Source organism: Triturus cristatus, chromosome 9, assembly GCF_964204655.1.
Source record: "Triturus cristatus chromosome 9, aTriCri1.1, whole genome shotgun sequence".
Classification (NCBI taxonomy): domain Eukaryota; kingdom Metazoa; phylum Chordata; class Amphibia; order Caudata; family Salamandridae; genus Triturus; species Triturus cristatus.
The window spans coordinates 1,153,153,108-1,153,174,363 of record NC_140592.1 but is presented as its reverse complement, the minus strand read 5'-3'; the positions used below and the strand labels follow the sequence as shown (position 1 = coordinate 1,153,174,363).

General features: G+C 41.7%; 1 long non-coding RNA gene across 1 annotated transcript in view; it reads left to right on the top strand.

Moving 5' to 3' along the window:
- The window catches only part of LOC146799539 (uncharacterized), a 146,517-nt gene extending 125,595 nt beyond the window's left edge, over positions 1-20,922 (top strand). Inside the window, exon 5 of the long non-coding RNA XR_014968939.1 lies at positions 20,152-20,922. This is a non-coding gene — a long non-coding RNA (uncharacterized LOC146799539). The remainder of the gene's footprint in view (positions 1-20,151) is intronic.
- The last annotated feature ends 334 nt before the right edge of the window (positions 20,923-21,256 follow it).

The following is a 21,256-nucleotide window of genomic DNA, read 5'->3' as shown; positions in this document are numbered from 1 at the left end:
CCAACACTTCTTAGTTGCAACCACTCGCAGCGCTCACAACCAATAAGCAGCAAGCTCGTGCTCGTAACGCCTCAGCCAATCAGATAGCAGAATTCCCAAATATCGATATCTGTAAATTTCAATATTTCTACAAAACTACCGAACGGATTTACACCAAATAAACAAAAGCATGCTTTCTAGACCAAGACCATTCTCCCTGCCAAATTTGGGGCAATTCTGTTCACCCGTTCGACCTGTAGCCTTGTCTAAAGTTTCCAATGGAAATCAACATGGAGAAAACACGTTTTGGGACCCCTCTTTTTTCTCGGCCCCCCTTGATGAATCACCCCCACACTTGCCACATAGGAGCTGATATGAACAAAGAATTAGTTTGGAAAATTTCATGAAGATTGACCAAACGACGCTAAAGTTATAAGCAAAACAAAAAATGCTCTTCCTATGAAAACTTGGTCCCAACTATAACTACCTACTGGCGACCTGTGGAAATATGGATTTTTCTGATCAGTTATGTCCCCTATCTTGGACCCCAACGGTTTCATGTATGAATCACAAGTACATGTATGCTCCCTCCAGTTCCAGTTATGAAGACGCAAACCCATGTGCGTCCACCGTTAACATGTCCTCTTTCAGATCCGCCATGAATAGGCCGGATATTCCATTCCTAAGTATGAAAGGCCACCGGCTTTATATGGTTCACTTATGCCATTTTTCAGTCCAGGCAAGTAGGCCCGGATTCTGTCATCAAGCTTTTCTTGCTTTCTGCCTCTGAAGCTCCAGTCTGAGCCTGCATCTGTGACCATGAACTTTGTCTCATTCCCTGCGCGGCTCACGAAGCCTGACATCAGCCTGTTGCCTGCCAAGAAACTGTATTTTACCTTCGAAATTATCTGCTCCGTTCCCTGCCCGATGCATTCCTGTCTAGTAGTTTAAGTAAACATTCTTCCAGCTACCGAGCAAAGGCCCGGTTTCTCTGTCTTCATGCAAGTAATTCATAACCCTGTTACTATGGAAGATTCCTGCCCTCGCATCTAGTGTAGACACTTAGACGCTTGTACACGCACTAACAGTCAGTATAGTCAGTATAGAATAAGATTCTACTCTAAGAGACCTCTCTTTTGGATAACATGGTTCTTTAAACATAGGATGTTAGATATGATTTGTGGATTAGGTTGACTTGACCCTCCAGACTTCTGTCGCCACATGTAGAGCTAAATGTCAAGTCCCCTTCACCCCCTAGTCGCACGTCAATCACACGTCCTACTGCTGCGCGCGCATCTCTGCCAAGTATTTCTGCTGACATTGCGAAATTATTTCATAGGTCCACCCATATGTGACATCATAACCAATGACGTTTCCCTTGTTACACCCAATTACGCCTCCTTCAGCTACGCATGTGAAATGTTATCTTTGCTATCAATTGTTACGCCTCTTGCATTGGCCTCACTGTAATGCCTATTGTATAAAAGTGAATAATTATCAATAATGTATGTACTTCACTTCCTGAACCTTCGTGGTGATGGAACCTGGAGCAACCGATTATAATCGACCATTGGAATAAAGCCCATTCCGAACCTCTAATACCACGGATTCTGCCTCTTATTTACTGAGCTATTTTATTATGTTTCTGTATCAAATTAAGTCCCGGTAATTAAATTATTTACCACATGAATGGCGCCCGAACAGGGACTCTTTCTCATCTCACGCGCCGGTGGTGCGTTGCAGGCCCGGTCTCCTGCCACAGCTGGACGGACAACAACGCGTACCAGCAGGATTTCCTGTATCTCCCTCCGGTCAAGCGGGGGCGACTGAGGCTGCGATCAACACCCAGACGAGGCGGTGAGAAGTGCGAAGTATCCCGACCAGAGCCTAGCTGAGAGAGCAAGATCCGAGGTATACAGAGGCCCACCAGTTTCCGAAGTCCCGAGTCGAGTCCAGTTTCCGAAGTGTTCGAGTCGAGTCCAGTCCGGTTCAAGTTCAGTTCAGTTTCCGAGGCCTTCCGTTCCGGGCTACCCGGTGAGTACCATTACTGGGGAGGCGTTCTGGCGTGCACATAAGTTGTGCCGGTCCAGACGGGTTTGGGTACACAAATCCGGTCTGCACTGTTTCAGCAGTGTATCTGTACTGTTTAGCAGTATATCTAGTATATCAAGTATATAAATTCAGAATAATTCAGTTCAAGTCGAGTATTATGTTTAGTGATTAAGTTTTCCTTAGATCGTCATCATCATTGTTGCTCAGTTAAATGTTAAATGTTAAATGTTTTTAGTACGTTCTGCATATTGTGGTATGAATGACTGTTCATTATTGTGATTACTGTATTAAGTTTGTTCAAGATCAAGTATAAGATCAGTTCTCAATATGCCGCTCTTTTCGAAATTAAGACAGATCACAACTAGAAAAGGGGTACTCGAAGAAGCTGTTCCTATTCCTCCTAGGGACACTCCAGGGTACTTCATGTATCATAAACACGGCTTAGACGCTATATTATTTCTTGATTTATGGGTAGACTACACTAAGGAATTACCAGAAAGTCAGAGGTGGCCCGCGGCTGGGACCTGGGATGCAGAGTGCATCGTGAAAGTAGAGGAAGAATTATGGAAAAAGAAAGCTAGACAATCACAGAAAGACGCCATTGAATTATGGCGTAAAGAATCGTATAGACGTACAGAAAAAGCACGTAGACAGGAAGAGAAGAGTAAAGAGAATTCAAATGAAGTCCGAGAAAATCTATTAATTGAAGAAGGTGCACGAGTGAAATCAGAACAAGTAGACAGACAAAGACATGCCCTTATGAAGGGTATGTATCCCCTTCTGGCCGAAGGATTACCTAAGGCTACTCCGGGGATACCAAAAGACTTGCCACCCCCATTATTTCCAATAAAGATACATCCCAAGGGGCATCCTAGAACCGCAGAAGATGTTTTTCTTTCCTCATATTTAGATGACGCAGCTCCCGAGTATGCTAACCCCGCCCCACATAGACCGTTGGCCGGGGAGGTTCAACGCCAAGATCCTGTATCTGTATCTCTACAGCACCAAATCCTGACACAAGTTCCGGCAAGCACATCTGTTTCCACATCTGTTCCTACAGCTACTTCCATAGCTGTGTCCACACCTATAGTTGCTGTATCGCGTTCAACGAATCCTTTCACGCCCGATACCCCAGATGGGGCTACGGGAGGTGCTACCAACATTTTTTCTACGCCACCCAGAATAAATAAACTTACTTTTCAAGAATCTGCACATTCACGTACCCCCAAACTCATAAATGCCCGTACGCTTAAGGAACTTCTTATAGATTGTAGATATGACCCTGTGCCCGGAAAAGAGGACGAAATGACCCTGGCATCATTACGTATCAGACGAGCCGCGGTGTATTTAGGGAAGTTACCAGGAATGACTATGCATCTAGATAATATATACCATTTTGTCCAAACAGGGCGAGATTCTGAATGTATTAACAGAGCTATGGAATACCAGAAAGTGGAAATACAGGGGGAACTGTTACGTTTCCTCATAAATTGTGTGATCAGAAATCAAGACCGACCGGGGGTAGACCCGGAAGCAATGCAAATTCTTACCAGATGGAGCCAGAATATATCAGAAGGGAGACATGATAAGCAAAACTGTATAATAGCCATGTGCCGAAAGATCCGTAAAGAAATAGAACGCCTACACGAAGAAAGATTAGCGGTAGACCAGTTTGAACAAAATGAGGAGGAGGAAGGATCAGGACTGCCCACAGGACAGTCAGAAACTATAGCCTATGTAGGTAGAGGAAGATCTTGTAATAGTACTAGATGTCTTACTGACCTGATACGTCCGATATGTCTAGAAAATAACAGGAATTTTCAAACACCTATAATAAATATAAGGTCCCCCGAGCATTCGTTCCAAGCCGCTGACAAATTACTGCGAGAACGAAGGGGTTATCATTTTCTCGATTCTATGGATGAACAAGAATTAGCCAGGTCAGCCGTTCGTTGGGTTGACAGTCCCGGAAAGTATGATGATGATACAGTAGCACACACATTTTTGAATCTCACCCCAGATGAACAGCGTTTAGCTGGGATTTATATGATTCAACAACTTCTTATACTATATAAAAGCCAACATTCAGATCCTGGTCCCTTACCTGATATATTGACTGAATTACTCACGAATAGATGGAGAGGTTCAGGTACTAAGCTAATTAAAGAAATACTAGAATCAAGAAAGCAGTACATTCTTTTTATATGCCCAGAACATGTCTCACTGCCCATTAAGGAAAGAACCACGTATTACATGGACAGACAGAATCCCTTACGAGAAGTACACCCAATAAAAGGCGAGGACAATGAGTTTAAACGTGTATTTGTATATACGCCCATATCGAAAATAGAATTGTTAGAAATGAAGAAAGTGGTACCCAGTCATGACAAAGACCCAGCGGGTTTCCACCGAGAAATTAAAGACATGTTACTCATGGGAGAGTATACCTATCCCGACATTATGACCATATTAAAGGTATTGATGCCTGCTGGCATTTATGAAAAACTCAAGGAAAAAGAGTGGGAGGTGGGAGACCAAAAGATAGACTGGACAGCATTAGAAAATGAAGAAAAGGCCCGAGGTCCAGGTTCGGGGCTTGGGGACAAAACTAAAGCACTACCAGGTTTACTAGTACAGGTACTGCCACGTTTATTAACCACGAAAAAGGAAGACTGGGGTGCAATTTCAGCCTGTAAACAAAAGCAAGATGAAGACACTAGTGATTTCTATGCACGATTTGAAAAATGTTTTGGTATAAATAGTGGCATAAAAGCAAGTAGCGAATCATACCCACATCTGTTTGTGACAAAATTAGTTGAAAATTCCTTGCCCCAAGTGAAGAATAGAGTATTAAAATTCGAGAGTACCTGGCAAGGTAACACCCCATCACAAATGTTACAAATGTTACAGTATCATCACAATAGAATTAGAGAGGAACAAGATCATGAACAAAGACGCATGAAAGACACGAAAATGAAAATGCTAGTCTCCCAGACAGTTCCAGCTGAAGGACATAAAAAGGGTACGACACATTCCGGTGATTCAGCAGGACCTGTAAAAGGGACATGCAACTATTGTAAACAACCAGGTCATTATGTACACGATTGTCCAGTCCTGAAGCGTAATATCGCCACAGGTATTACAAAAGAAAGACCACGGCCACTTAGACAGGATCAGAATGAACAAGGAGCCTTGCAGCATGCACAGTCCATGCCAGCTCCACAACAGTCTATACAGTTTGTGCCAGCTGCACCTGCGCTGCCTGTTGCTGCCACGCAAACCACGACACGACAGCTGTACCAGACCGCACAGTATGACTATCCTGATTACCAACGATATGCATGAAACAGCCTAGAGAAGGAAGTTGACTTACCCCTTATCGAGGTCCCTGTAGACCAAGAAGGACCTTATGTACATAGTGAATTATTAGGTCAAGATAGAAAATTTTTACTTGATACAGGGGCAAGTCGAACAACCATAAAACGTAGTGAAGTTCCAGGGGCACCCCTCTCAGGCTCACAGAATATTTCCCTTGGTTTTTCAGGAAAACCTATTGTTAATGAAGTATCACAGCCTCTTCCACTTACGATATGACCTTTGACCCGAACTACAGATTTATTGCTCACTAAATCCTGTCCAGAAAACTTGTTAGGTATAAAAACACTGAAAGCTCTAGGAGCTATAATATGTTGTTCTCCGGAAGGAGTAAGATTGTTTTTACGTGATTTCAAAGGTCACTATGTGTCTAGAGACATGGATCCCCGACTGCAGACTTTACCTACACATCTATGGGCACAAGGCCCTACTGATGTTGGTTGCATGAATATTACACCATATCGAGTTACACTAAAGGCAGGAGTGGTACTACCACGAATGCGACAATACAAGTTACCACCAGATGCTGTAGTGGCTTTACTACAAATCATTGACGAGCTCATTGCCCAAGGAGTGGTTGTAGAAACAGACTCCAATGTATGTAATTCACCGATAATTCCGATTCTTAAACGAACAGATCCGAAGGCCTCGCCAGTATATCGATTGGTTATTGATTTGCGCGAATTGAACAAATGCATTGTGCCACAATTCCCTGTGGTCCCAGATATCTCGTCATTACTGACAGCTATTGATTCCGAAGCAACATTCTTTACTGTAATTGATCTCAAAAATGCCTTTTTCAGCGTCCCAATAGATCCGGAAAGCCAATATTTGTTCGGATTTAGTTTAAATGGACGTAGCTTCAAATTCTCACGCGCACCTCAAGGATTTACAGAAAGCCCCAGCATCTATAGCCAAGCACTGAAACGAGAACTCGACAGTATCCACATGCCAGTTAACACTGCCTTGCTTCAATATGTCGATGATCTGCTGATCACCGCTAGAAGCGAACCCGAATGTGAGAAAGCATCACTGACAGTTTTACGATTTCTAGCCGAAAAGGGGCACAAGGTGTCCCCTTCTAAGCTGCAATTCTGTGTCCAGCGAGTTGTTTATCTTGGACACTCGCTGTCCAAGGAGGGAAGGCAGCTTACACCCGACCGCATTCAGTTAATAGCTAACATGCCAATACCCAAGACACAAAAGGAGGTGCGGGCTTTTATAGGCCTCACTTCATATTGTAGGCAGTGGATCCCTCAGTATGCATTTCTAGCAAAACCACTCATTCAGTTGACAACACAGGAGGCAGCCACATCGACTGTTCTCCCTTGGACTCAGGAACATACACAAGCTTTTGAAAGCTTAAAGAAAGCTCTATGCCAAGCACCTGTTTTAGCAACACCATGTTACAGAAAACATTTTACACTCTTTGTTACAGAACGAGAAGGTACTGCTTTGTCAGTACTCACACAGGAACAAGCAGGATCACACAAACCGTGTGCTTATTTTTCTAGTACATTAGATCCCATAGCTCAGGCTCTGCCTGCGTGCCTGAAATCAGTGGCAGCGACAGCTTTAGCAATCAGACAAAGCGATGCCATAGTGTTAGGACATCCATTGACAGTACAAGTACCACATGCAGTGGAGGTTCTTGTGAATCGAACGCAAACACAACATTTGACTATAGCAAGACTTACAGGGTACGAACTAACACTGTTTCAGCCACATATAGAAATCAGACGTTGTAACACATTGAATCCTGCCACACTTTTACCTGTAAATGGAACAGACCCACTAGCTCATGACTGTATTGATGTTATTACAATCACGACGAAACCCAGACAAGACTTGACAGATGTCCCATTGTCAGACCCAGACCTGACGTTGTATGTAGATGGTTCATGTATGAGAAAAGGTACAGGAGAACTAGTGGCCGCTTACGCAGTCACAACAGACACTGAAATCATTGAAACAAATTGCATAAATACCTTGTCCGCTCAAGCAGCAGAGCTCGTCGCTCTGACACAAGCCTGTATTCAAGCCACAAATAAAAAAGTCAACATATACACTGATTCACGTTATGCATTCGGAGTTGTACATGACTTCGGCGTGCTGTGGCGAGAGAGAGGTTATTTAACTTCTCACGGTGCCCACATTCAGCACGGACCCCTCATTCATGCTTTATTAGATGCAATACATCTACCCACTGCAATATCAATTATGAAATGTAAAGCTCATACGAAAGTTACTGATATCATTTCTCAAGGCAATGATTTAGCTGACAGAACAGCTAAACAGACTGCTCAAACTCAAACATCCGACATGACAAAGACCATAGTCCCGACGCCAACACATTGTATGACGGTTAAAGATCCTACTCTTGACGTAATTGATATACAGACACATGCTACACCAGAAGAAATAAAGAAATGGACTGAATTAGGAGGGATCCAAACGGATCAAGGATGGTTGATGAAGGATAAGTCTGTGTGGTTCCTTCCTGATTCAATGGTCCAGGTTATAATTAACACTGTACATAGTCCAGCACATCTAGGAGAAAAAGCTATGCTAGACAGCATTCAACACATTTGGTTCAATAAACATTTACGAGCTGCAGCCAAACAAAAAGTTCGTACCTGTATGATCTGTTGTCAGTTCAACCCAGGAAAAAGCGTTCCCGTAGAACAGGGTGGATTTCAGCCTCCTGATCACCCTTTTGAAGTCCTCCAGATCGATTATATCCAGATGGAACGATGTCGAGGATTCAAATATGTTCTCGTAGTTGTTTGTGCTCTTTCCCGTTGGACGGAGGCATACCCGGTTTCAGATTACACGGCCCCGACTACTGCCAAACAGTTAGTTCGAGAATTCTTCCCACGATACGGTTTACCACGTGTTGTTCACTCAGATAACGGCCAGCCGTTCTCATCCGAATTAATGAAACACGTTTCACTTTTGTTAGGCTATCAGTGGAAATTCCACTGTGTCCGACACCCCGAAGCAGCAGGTCTCGTAGAAAGACATAATCAGACCCTGAAAATTAGATTGTCCAAAATATGCAGAGAGAAAGGTGTCGACTGGGTAGTAGCGTTACCAGTTGCACTCTTTTCACAAGAATGGTAGCACACTCTCGAACAGGGCTATCCCCGTATGAAGTGATCTTCGGCAGACCACCAAATATGTGGGGGACACCTATACCACGCAAAATAACTGATATTGACTGTAATATGCTGACAGATTATTTGGCTTCCTTGATGTCTGCACTACAATCTTGTCGTTCACAGGTAGCTGCAGCTTTTCCTGACAACACTGAGGTGAAACCCCATGACGTAATTCCGGGGGATCTCGTTTTAGTGAGGAACTTTGATCGAAAGACTCAGCTGGATCCTAGGTGGAAGTCACCGAAATTGGTCTTGCTCACCACAAGGACAGCCGTGAAGATCGAGGGCAGAAAAGGCTGGATACATTCAAGTCATATCAAGAAATTTCATGGACTACCATCGGACGTAAACACCACACCTTGTGTGTCTTCACCCATTGACTCAAAACTTCCTTTTGTTGAAAAGAGAAATTCCGAACTTTATAAACTAAAACTCAGGTCCAATCAGTCAAGCAATTTGATTGTTTAAGTCCTCTCCGAGGTGAAGCGGTTGAATTGTCTCTGACATGTATCCCTTGGACCTGAATAGAGAATGCACCCGAAAAATGTTGAAACGACAGGCGTACTGTAAATCACTGCGTAGTCATTGTACAGTGACGTTATTAATTTTGTTTTCCTTAAGTCTTTTAATAATTACTGCAAGTATATTGTTGCATATATATTATCCTATTTTTAGACACGTTTATAATGTTACTGCTGAACATTCTTTTAGTGAATTACCTCCGCTTGAGTTGTCTTATAGATTTGCGCTGCGCAATAACACGTTTATTAATATGTTACATCATTCCCATCAGGTTAGCAATGCTACAAATTGTTGGATATGTGGCCGACTCCCTCCCTATCAGAATTATAAAGGAATTCTACCTCTCTTTCCATACCCGTTCACACACAACGGCTCCTGTGGAGCATGGTTTAGCTTAATCAATTCCCTAGATTCGAATTCTGCAGTTTATCAAGATAACTGGGTATGGGGAAATTTGAATTTAGTTTTACTTAAGGTCTGCTATCCTAACAAGGAGGGATTTCCCCAGAGAACAGGAACTGATCTCGAAAATGAAGTGTATGGATTAGGTAATTTTACGCTTAATCTTATGATCCTAAATGTCGAATCCGAAGCTACTCCAATTTTGCCCGCTATGTCAATATTTCCAGTAAAAAGTGAATTATGTGTAAGAAAGAATGGTTCCATACATATGGGCCATAGTAGATGCACCACTGTAGTAGAATTTAGTGATCAAGGCAAGTCTACATTTAGAGCTTCCCGCCATTCCTATTTCATATGTGGTCAGACGGCATATGTACGTTTGCCTCTAGATTGGGATGGTACCTGCTACATTGGATTTCTTTTGCCGCCTGTTTTTCTAGCTCCTCCTGATTATCACAGAAATACTCATTTAGTATATACTAGAGTAAGGAGAGATCTCCCGATAGTCGATTACACTGAAACAGCATGGGAAAAATACACAGATTTCAATAAAGGTCTCTTTCCCTATATAGGTACAGTTACTAATAGTAAGCTGATACGTAGATTAACCAGAACCCTTGAAGCAGTAGTGAACGAAACTATTTCCGCCTTAGGCAATTTAACAGAAGAGCAGTCTGCTATGCGGATTGTTGTGCTTCAAAATCGTCTTGTCCTTGACGTCATCCTGGCCGATAGGGGCGGAGCTTGTAGGGTCATCGGATCAAGTTGTTGCATTTTCATACCAGAAAATTCGCCATCTGTATATAAAGCCATAACTCGCCTTCATAAGATTGTAAGCCAGATACACCAGAATCCAGGCACCTGGACTTGGTCCGGTTGGTTTTGGAATGTATTATCTACCTTTGGATGGAAGGTCCTATCCTTCCTAGGTATTGGCTTTCTCATACTATTCAGTTGCTGTCTATGCCTACAATGTGGACCAGCGATTTGTGGTCTGTGTGCCACATCGTGTGTCCCATCACCAAGATTTCATTCGTCCCAGAAGAAAAAAGAAGAACAAATGATGCTATATGAACAGATCAATGGATTGATGAAGATTGATATCTCTTGACGGGCAAGTAGGGGACAAGGAGGGAATGTGGAAATATGGATTTTTCTGATCAGTTATGTCCCCTATCTTGGACCCCAACGGTTTCATGTATGAATCACAAGTACATGTATGCTCCCTCCAGTTCCAGTTATGAAGACGCAAACCCATGTGCGTCCACCGTCAACATGTCCTCTTTCAGATCCGCCATGAATAGGCCGGATATTCCATTCCTAAGTATGAAAGGCCACCGGCTTTATATGGTTCACTTATGCCATTTTTCAGTCCAGGCAAGTAGGCCCGGATTCTGTCATCAAGCTTTTCTTGCTTTCTGCCTCTGAAGCTCCAGTCTGAGCCTGCATCTGTGACCATGAACTTTGTCTCATTCCCTGCGCGGCTCACGAAGCCTGACATCAGCCTGTTGCCTGCCAAGAAACTGTATTTTACCTTCGAAATTATCTGCTCCGTTCCCTGCCCGATGCATTCCTGTCTAGTAGTTTAAGTAAACATTCTTCCAGCTACCGAGCAAAGGCCCGGTTTCTCTGTCTTCATGCAAGTAATTCATAGCCCTGTTACTATGGAAGATTCCTGCCCTCGCATCTAGTGTAGACACTTAGACGCTTGTACACGCACTAACAGTCAGTATAGTCAGTATAGAATAAGATTCTACTCTAAGAGACCTCTCTTTTGGATAACATGGTTCTTTAAACATAGGATGTTAGATATGATTTGTGGATTAGGTTGACTTGACCCTCCAGACTTCTGTCGCCACATGTAGAGCTAAATGTCAAGTCCCCTTCACCCCCTAGTCGCACGTCAATCACACGTCCTACTGCTGCGCGCGCATCTCTGCCAAGTATTTCTGCTGACATTGCGAAATTATTTCATAGGTCCACCCATATGTGACATCATAACCAATGACGTTTCCCTTGTTACACCCAATTACGCCTCCTTCAGCTACGCATGTGAAATGTTATCTTTGCTATCAATTGTTACGCCTCTTGCATTGGCCTCACTGTAATGCCTATTGTATAAAAGTGAATAATTATCAATAATGTATGTACTTCACTTCCTGAACCTTCGTGGTGATGGAACCTGGAGCAACCGATTATAATCGACCATTGGAATAAAGCCCATTCCGAACCTCTAATACCACGGATTCTGCCTCTTATTTACTGAGCTATTTTATTATGTTTCTGTATCAAATTAAGTCCCGGTAATTAAATTATTTACCACAGACCGCCAGTGGGTAATGTGTGTGTGTATATATATATATATATATATATATATATATATATATATATATATATATATATATATATATATATATATATATACGAATCCTCCATGAAAAACTGCCAACTTCCACCATACGAGGACAGCAGGTGTGGACCCCCACTTAAAATACAGAAGAAGGCGAATCTCGTAGAATCCAAAGATTAGCAGCCTGCACACAGCATGTCAATTTCAAAATAGCTTTATTGGCAATGCATTTCAACCCAGCCAGGTCTTCGTCACGGCCTCATTACAAAAAAATGCGCACAACATCCCCTCAAAAGTCATACTGTGATAAACATAAAAGACATACTTAAAGAATGTATCAATAGCATGCTCTGGGAAAGGTTTGTCATAGTACACCAATTTTCTTTTTTAATCATATTTAAGTGTTGTGAGGGACAAAGCTAATGATAACATTTCAAATAAAATTCTTTCACGTAAAGACAGTTATATGGGCCATGTGGCTTCAACACAAAATCAGAAGTAAGACATTCACAGCCTTGTGGCTTTTTCAGTCAGAACCGAGGGTGAGTCTAAAACAGGTGCCTTGTCCCTTCACTTCTACTTATCATAGTGTTCATAGCCCAGTAGCCGAAACAGCTAACAGGTTTTTTGTTCTGGTCAGTAATACCAACCCCGAATTCAATCAAGGACATCTAAACCCGAAAGACATAAGCCAAATAATAAGGAAAAAATTAAGCAAAAGCTCCCCAGCGTCGTGGGAGCATGTGACATCCCTATTGTGAAAAGACTAAACAATGAAAATTGCACATTCCAGTTGTATCACTTCAGGCTCAGGTATCTATGGCTTTCCCAGGGCTTTAGAGTCATGTCGGGTATCAGATGGATGAAATCAATAAAATGAATTAACCAAATAACCAAGACAGCAGGGGGGAGACCCCCTTTACACAGAGAGACAGAAAAAACAGAGAACAGAAAATGAATAAAGGGAGAGAGATTAAGACAGGATAAGATACACAGAAGAGATCTTGTTGCCATTCACATCAGCCGATATGAATATGGAGTTCTTCACTTTCATTCAGTACTCCAGGGAACGGAGTTCCAAGCAAGATAATAAACTCTGACGCTCTCTGCCTCAGCAATCTCTCCCTGTCACCTCCTCTCGCATTCTTCTCAATCCTGTCTATGCCAAAAAGCACAAGTTGGTTAGCATCTTGCCCATGTTCTTTGTCCCAATGTCTAGCTGAAGGGTAAGCAAGATTCAGGTTTTGTATTGCTCTATAGTGTTCCAGTATCCTCTTCTTCACTTGACCTATGGTGCTCCTCACATATCTCAGTCCACACGGACATTCCAGAACATAGACACAAACGTCAATGCTGCATGTTATGAACCTGTTGATCTTACGCTCTCTACCATTGTCTGCATGGTAAGTTTTGACATTTTTGCTCTTCGTGCAGGCCTTGCACATGCCACACTTGAAAAATTCCTTTTGCTCATGTAACTAACTTCCCTTCTTGTCTGGTGCAGCAGTATGACCGTGTACCAAGGAGTCCCTCCGGGATCTAGGTGGACGGTATGTAATTTGCAGAGACATAGACATATACTTACCAATGACAGGGTCAATCTTAACTAATTGCCAATGCTTTACAATCATCTGGCTCACCACATGACTCTCACTGTTAAATGCTGTAATGAGATTTACCACATTCTCCTTTTTCTTCAATCTCTTAGAGTTAAGAGGGAATCACGTGTGGTTCTCTCAGCTTTTATTCTAGCTGTCTCTAGGACCTTTCTAGGGTACCCTCTAGTCCTATATCTACCAAACATTTTGTTTCTTTCATTCACATACATCTCTTCTGAGCTGCAGTTGCGCTAAGCATGTAGTAGCTCTCCATATGGGATACTCCACTTGAGGTTATGCGGATGGTGACTACCTGTGTGTAAAATGCTGTTACCTGCAGTTTCTTTACGATGTAAGCTAGTAGTGATTTTGTTCCCCTTGATGGTCACACTTACATCTAAGAAATCCATCTCAGTTTCATGTACTTTAGAAGTGAAAGATAAATTCAAATCATTGTTGTTTATATGTAACAAGAATTCATCCAGGATATTTCTAGTTCTTTCCCAGAGCACAAAAATGTTGTCTATGTACTTTGTCCAAAAAGTGATATACCTTGTCCATTTTTTGTTCTCATCCACCCACACATCGTTAGCCTCCCACCAACCCAAAAATATCCCCTCATAGCTTGGTGAGAAGCAACTTCCCATTGCTGTCCCAGACAATTGGCAGAACCAGATTTCATTGAGCAAAAATAAATTATTGTTCAGACAAAAGTACAACATATCAAGTAGCATGTTAGAGTGGCTATATTAACTTAAAGAAGTCCCTAAAGAAGTGTCTACAAGCCTGAATGCCTAAATAATGGTTGATACACGTGTACAATGAAACAACATCTAGAGTGACCAGTAGGTAATGATCATGCCAAGGGATAGCCTGTTTGGTTAAGAAGTCAGTGCTGTCTCTACAGTACAAAGGAGTCGCCAGAACATATGGAAAAAGCAAAAAATAAAGGAACATAGATGTCAGTTCAAGTAAACTACCATTTGTGGAGATAATAAGTCTCCCCGAAGGATTGTTCCTGCCTTTGTGAATCCTAAGGAGCATATAAAAAACCGGAGCCACAGGTTATTTGTAACCCTGGGCGTAGTTCGCGAAGTAGCACTACGCAAAGCTACGCAAAGTGCACTTCGCACTACGCGAGCTACGCGTAGCACTTCGTGAACTGCGTAGTACCCTGTTCGCACTGTGCAAGATGTCGTTTTCAATGATTGCACAGTGCGGACAAGCAACCGACACTGTGCAATCATTGAAAACGGCATCTTGCACAGTGCGAGCTGTAGTTTTTTGCTGCTCAAATAGATTTTTACTCGAGCGGCAGCTTTCTCAACGCGGACTGGTAGTTTCTCATCGCGAGCGGTCGCGAGCATACGCGACCACTCGCAATGAGAAAGCTGATCTCCTCGCGTTGAGAATCTCGCCAGGAGGTTTATTTTCCGCGATCGCCAACTTGATGTTGCTGATCGCGAACGAGGAAAATGTCTCGCCGGGATGTCATTTTGCTTGCTCGCGGTCGCCAACTTGACGTTGAGGACCGCGAGCAAGCAAAAAATGACCACTGCACTACACAACACTACGCTACACATGTTTGCACTGTGCTACATGCAATTCGCGTAGTGGGAAGTAGCGCAAACTTCGCAAACTACGCGAGCGTAGTGTAGTGCTTTGCCCAGGCTTAGTTATTTGACCCATAGGAATAAAAATTCCTCTGTGGTAATCAATCCCCTGTCCCTCCATGCTGGTAAAAGTGTCTGGTATTTCAGTGCGGCCTGTTCAGATGTTTCTAGGGTGGTTTTCTTATAGTTTCCTTGAGTGTCTAGCTGCCTAAAAGCCTCCTTGGAGTAGTGATTGATGTCCCATAGACTTACATTCCCCCCCTTATCAGAGGGCCTAATCACTATAAAACACAAGCAACATAAAATTCACAGTAGGGATTTCACATGTTCCCACGATGGCGGGGAGATTAGCTTAATTTTTCTTTATTATTTTATTAATTTATTATTATTCGTGTTTAGATTTGCTTGATTGAATTCGGGGTTGGTATTACTGACCAGAACTAAAAAATATGTTAGCCGATTTGGCCACTGGGCTATGAACACTATGATAAGTAGAAGCGAAGAGACAAGGCACCTGTTTATAGACTCACACGCAGTGCTGATTGAATAAGCCACTAGGCTGTGAATGTCTTACTTAGTAGTAGTGAACAGGATAACATCAAAAGATTCAAGGAGGACCTTAAAGACAGACTCAAAAGGTATGAAGAAGATATCAAATTACGCAAACAAAGGAAACTACATAGGGACTGCACAGACTATGAGAGCAGGCGTATCTTAACCTACAGTCAAAAATATGATCATCTTTATAAACAACAAAGTACCCAAGATGGAGGATCTGAAAAATCTAGACTCGCAGAAGAGTTGCAAGAAACAATACCAACCAGCGACTCTGATACAGACATCTCGGTCCATACAGCCAGCACTTCCTCGGAGGTAGTAATTACAACTAAACCCGCGTCTTTTTTAGACTAATTCCGGGTTATGAGGACACGACGACAAAAAAGAGAAGCACCACTGACCACACCCCAGAGAGGACGGGGTCTCGGCCGCGGACAAGGAAGAGGAAGAGGCAGGGGCGCTCAAAACAGAAACGACTCAAGCACAGACAAAGGAGAAACAAACAAAGTACCTGTGGGAACCAGAAGAGGGGGACAAAAGAAAATGTACTAACCATGGATATCACAATGGTAAATAGAACTATCATTAACCTTTCTTCAAAATCTCTAACTGAAATGGAAAAATCTACATTATGCTTGGGATTGACATTTTGCCCCACTGAATTGTATAACCATGCCAATACTAGAGTTGATATTTTTAAGTTTATAAGGAAACTTAAACTAAGGAAATGGCATACTTTGAAGGACGATAGACCCCCAGAAAATATCACTCTGTCTGTGGAAACTTGTCTCAACCAAAGTTGACTGTGAGTGATGTGAATACATTACAAGCGATGTATTTATTAGGAGACCCCATCTTAGACAAGGATACAAACATACTTTTGGAAGATCTAAGTTATGTCACTACTAATAGAGCTGCATGTACTACTTTTGAACCTAAGTCCATCTTCTATCCAGCTCTCCCTCATGATTCAATCGACACATTCCATGAAGTGGTTACAAACGAATTGATCAAATACAAGCACAAGATATGTACACAAAATAATGCTAAATTGAATTTGTCTAAGAAACAAAGAGATTTTATCCTAGCATTAGCACAGGACAAGGATATTGTAATAAGACCTTCTGATAAAGGAGGTAACATTGTCCTGTGGGATAAACGAATGTACATAGAAGAAGCCCATAAACAATTGAACGATGCTAATTTTTATTGTAAATGTACCACCACTGTTTACAATTGTAGTATAACCACAACATGGGAGAGACGATCTAATTGGCAGACAGAAGGGCTTATCCCTTGGCAGGAATCTTGTTTTCTCAAAAGAGATTTTCCGAAATTACCTATATTGTATTTACTCCCAAAAAATACATAAGAACTCTGAGAAACCTCCAGGGAGACCTATAGTCTCATCATTAGGGAATGTCAATGAAAACATATCTAAATATGTCGATTTTTTTCTTAGAGAATATGTTGTCCGACTACCATCACATATTAGAGACACCAAAGATTTCCTTAATAAAATAGCAGACATCATATGGGAGGACGAATTCATTCTGATTACCCTGGATGTGAATTCGTTGTATACTATCATCGATCACAGCCAGGGTATAGAAGCCTGTATACACTTTCTTAAGGAAAGAAACATATGTTACCCGGAACATACAAACATGTTGGCTGACATGATGAGGATATGCCTCACCAACAATATCTTTATGTTTAATGGCGAGCTTCATAAGCAGGTGCGCGGCACCGCGATGGGCACATGCTTCGCACCTAGCTTTGCGAACCTCTTCTTAGGGAAGTGGGAGGAGGAACTTCGCAAAGACAAAGATCTTGACTCTGACTTTAATAAAGTCAGAGTATGGATGAGGTATATCGATGACCTATTCATTATATGGAAGGGTAGCGAAAATGAAGCAACAGAGTTTATCAAAAAACTGAATAACAATAGGTACAACATACAGTTAACATCTAACATGAGTAGAACCAGAATTGAATTCCTTGATACCCTTATTATAGTACAGAATGGCATCATGGTATCAAACCTACATCGGAAGGAAACTGCAGGAAACAGTTTACTGCATGCCCTCAGTGCTCAACCTTTGACTCTTAAATGGAGTATTCCATTAGGGGAGTTACTGAGGGCACGAAGGAACTGCAGCACAGAGGAGTCCTATATGCAAGAGCAAAAAACCATGCTAATTAGATTCAGGGAGCGTGGTTACCCGGAATGGGTACTCAAGAAAGCCATAGACAAAATCAAGGATATTAGCAGGTCCAGGGCTCTGGACTACACGGTAAAGGACAACATTGATGAAACACAGACCAGAGTAATAACGACATTCAATCATAGGTCTAAGCAGGTTCATGACATTCTAAAGATTCTCGATCAAAATGAATCCTGCCTCCTGATCCTCCTCGACCTCTCCTCTGCCTTCGACACGGTAAACCATGACAACCTCTTAACCATCCTGCAAAACAGGATGGGTTTTGGCAATCAGGTGTTACAGTGGTTCTCGTCCTTCCTCCATCACAGATCGCAAAGAGTCAAGGCAAATCACTCTCTCTCCAAGCCCTCGCCTGTTCTCATGGGGGTCCCCCAAGGATCCGCTTTATCCCCTATCCTCTTCAACCTTTTCTTGGAACCATTAGCTAACGCACTGCACTCCATGGATATTCATTTCCACATGTATGCCGATGACACACAACTCTACTTGAAAATCTCATCCCCTGAAAACCTAAGATCACTTAACTCCATCCTAACGTTTACTCAAAACTGGCTAACCGAGAACCATCTCCTGCTCAACACCTCAAAAACGGAATTCTTGCTCGTCTCCCCTCCGAACTACACCCTCAACCTTGACCTCTGGATGAGTCACCTTACTGCGTTCAACTGCACTCCGCTCATCGTAAATTCTGCCAAATCTCTAGGAGTTACATTAGACAAGAACCTGAATATGAAAAATCATATCAGCAACACATGTAAAGGAGCAAACCACTTGATAAGGACACTAAGAAGCATCAAACCTTTCCTTCCACTTAAAGAGTTCAAACAGGTGGTCCAAGCGCTTGTCCTACCGAGGCTAGATTACGGCAGTGCTACCCTCTGTGGCCTGCCCAAATACACTCTGGCTCCACTTAGGGCCTCACTGAATGCTGCTGCGAGATTGGTTACAGGCACCAAATGCAATGAGCGCATCTCGCCAGTCCTAAAATCTCTAAATTGGCTCCCCTACGAATCACGAATCCAGCTAAAAATTGCCATGATGACACACAAAGCTATCCACTTCAAGACGCCCAGGTATCTGGCGCAAAAACTTGAACTATCTTGTGGTGTAAGAGACTCTAGAAGCGCTACTACCTTACTTTTGAAACCACCCATCCTTAACAAAAAAAGAACCTCTAACAGAGCCTTCTCTGGCGCGGCTCCTAGGATATGGAACTCTCTTCCTCCAGAAATACGCAGAATCACCAGAACAATGGTGTTCAAGCTGGAAGTCAAAAGATTCCTGTTGAATAAACTCCTTCAGTAATTGGGCTAACCCCGGGGCCCTTTGACATTATTCTTTCTTCCTTAGCGTTACACTGTACTGTGCTTATCATATCATCTATGTTATTTTGCGTGCACTTTATGATTCTTTTGTGTATTTTATTTGTGATTGTCATGTCCACTTTATTTGCCTTCCAGTATTATTGTTATTGTTAAGCGCTCTGATATCCCTTGGGATCTTGTTCGCGCTATATAAAACTTTATATAAATAAATAAATAAATAAATAAGATCTTGGCTGATAATTGGAAAATCTTGACATCGGATTCTATCATAGGTGGCAGCATAAGTGATAGACCGTTGATTACATACAGGAAAGGCAGAAATCTGAAAGACATTTTGGTCAAGGGTGATATCATTTAAATCCCTAATAGAAACCTACATAACCTTAAAGGTTTCTATCCTTGCGGACATTGCAGAGCATGCAAATCTAGTCACATGGTTAAGGAATTTGAGGTTGTGGGGTCAACAGAGAATAAGACCATAACACAGTTCCTAACGTGCAATACTAACTTTGTGATCTATGTACTTGAATGTCCATGTAAACTCAGGTATGTAGGTAGCACAACTTGTATGGTCAAGAAACGTATTCAAGAACATTTGAGAGCCATTACGAATGTAGATTTGCATTATCCCATCGCACGACACTTTCAGGAGAAACATCAGTCCAACAACTCCCTCCTAAGTCTTTTTGCCATTAAGCAGATTAATCTGGGTAAGAGAGGAGGCAATCGGGAATTAACCCTAAGAAAAAGAGAATCCAAATGGATAATAGAGTTGGAAACTAGATTTCCAGGGGGACACAACCTCGACGAAGAACTAGCAACTCATTTACACGATGATTAAGTGCTGTTTCTCGAAAATGTGTTTTTTCTCCATCATGTTGTTTTGCATAATAATGTAGACTTCTCGGTATTTATCAACAATATTGTAATGTTGATTACTGTTTGAGTTGTCTGTTGATTTTAATTGCTTTCTTTTCTTATTGTCTAGGAGGAAAGGAAGGGACCCATCACTTTTCAAGACACTGCACGGGTTCCCTACCCTTTTCTTCACCAGGATTGCCAGCTGCACTTTCAATAAGATAAGAACTGCACCTTTTCTTTTCACTTTTTCTTAATATATAAAAAAAACTCTATAGAGAGAAAAAAATACACAATCACTGGATTGAGAATCTGTTGTAGTAAAATCCTCTTCTTGTGTTGTCACTTTTTATAGAAGTACACTTGGAATTTCAATAACCAAAAACTTGATATATATAGATATTCTCTTACATTTACATAGCAAGAGAGACAAAAAGGCACTAGTCCGCTTGTAAATTTATGTTTGCAATCAGCTAAGCAATTACTGAAATGCTATTGTTGAGCACATATCCGCATTTAATACGTGTTCTCTAGTGCCTTCATATAAGGTTTACGCACATAGAACAATATCTGGTTTCGGCTATAGCTAGGCATGTGCCTATGAGTAATCAAGATGTAGTCCAGTTGGATAACCTGGCAAATTATGTGTGGAATTATTTTCAACGCCATTATTTATACTTTTGTAATGAAAATTAAGGAGCGCAAGCTGAATATTGTTGTGGCTATTGAGATCATTAATGTATCACAACCTTTGAATTGTATATCTCTGTATCCGTTCCAAAATAGCTGCCATGTAAACATTGACTGTAGGAGAATGGTTAAACCAAAGTGCTTCTTCTATGTTTATAATGTATATATGCACGTTTTTGTAAAGTAAAAAAATATTGTGTGAGCAAGACACATTTGGTGTCGAAACGCGTCGCGGTTTTTGAAGGAAATAAGAGTTGACCTCTGAGAGTGCGTTATCTTTGTTTTTTGTATATATATATATATATATATATATATATATATATATATATATATATATATATATATATACACACATATATATATATATATATATATATATATATATATATATATATATATATATATATATATATATACAAACAACTCCCTCCGTGTAGAAGGACCAGAAGACACAGCGGGGAATTTCTTGGCAGCCTTTAATTCACCAAACAACACAGGCATAATGCATTTCGGCTAATGCCTTCGTCAGACGCCCAGTTGCTTTG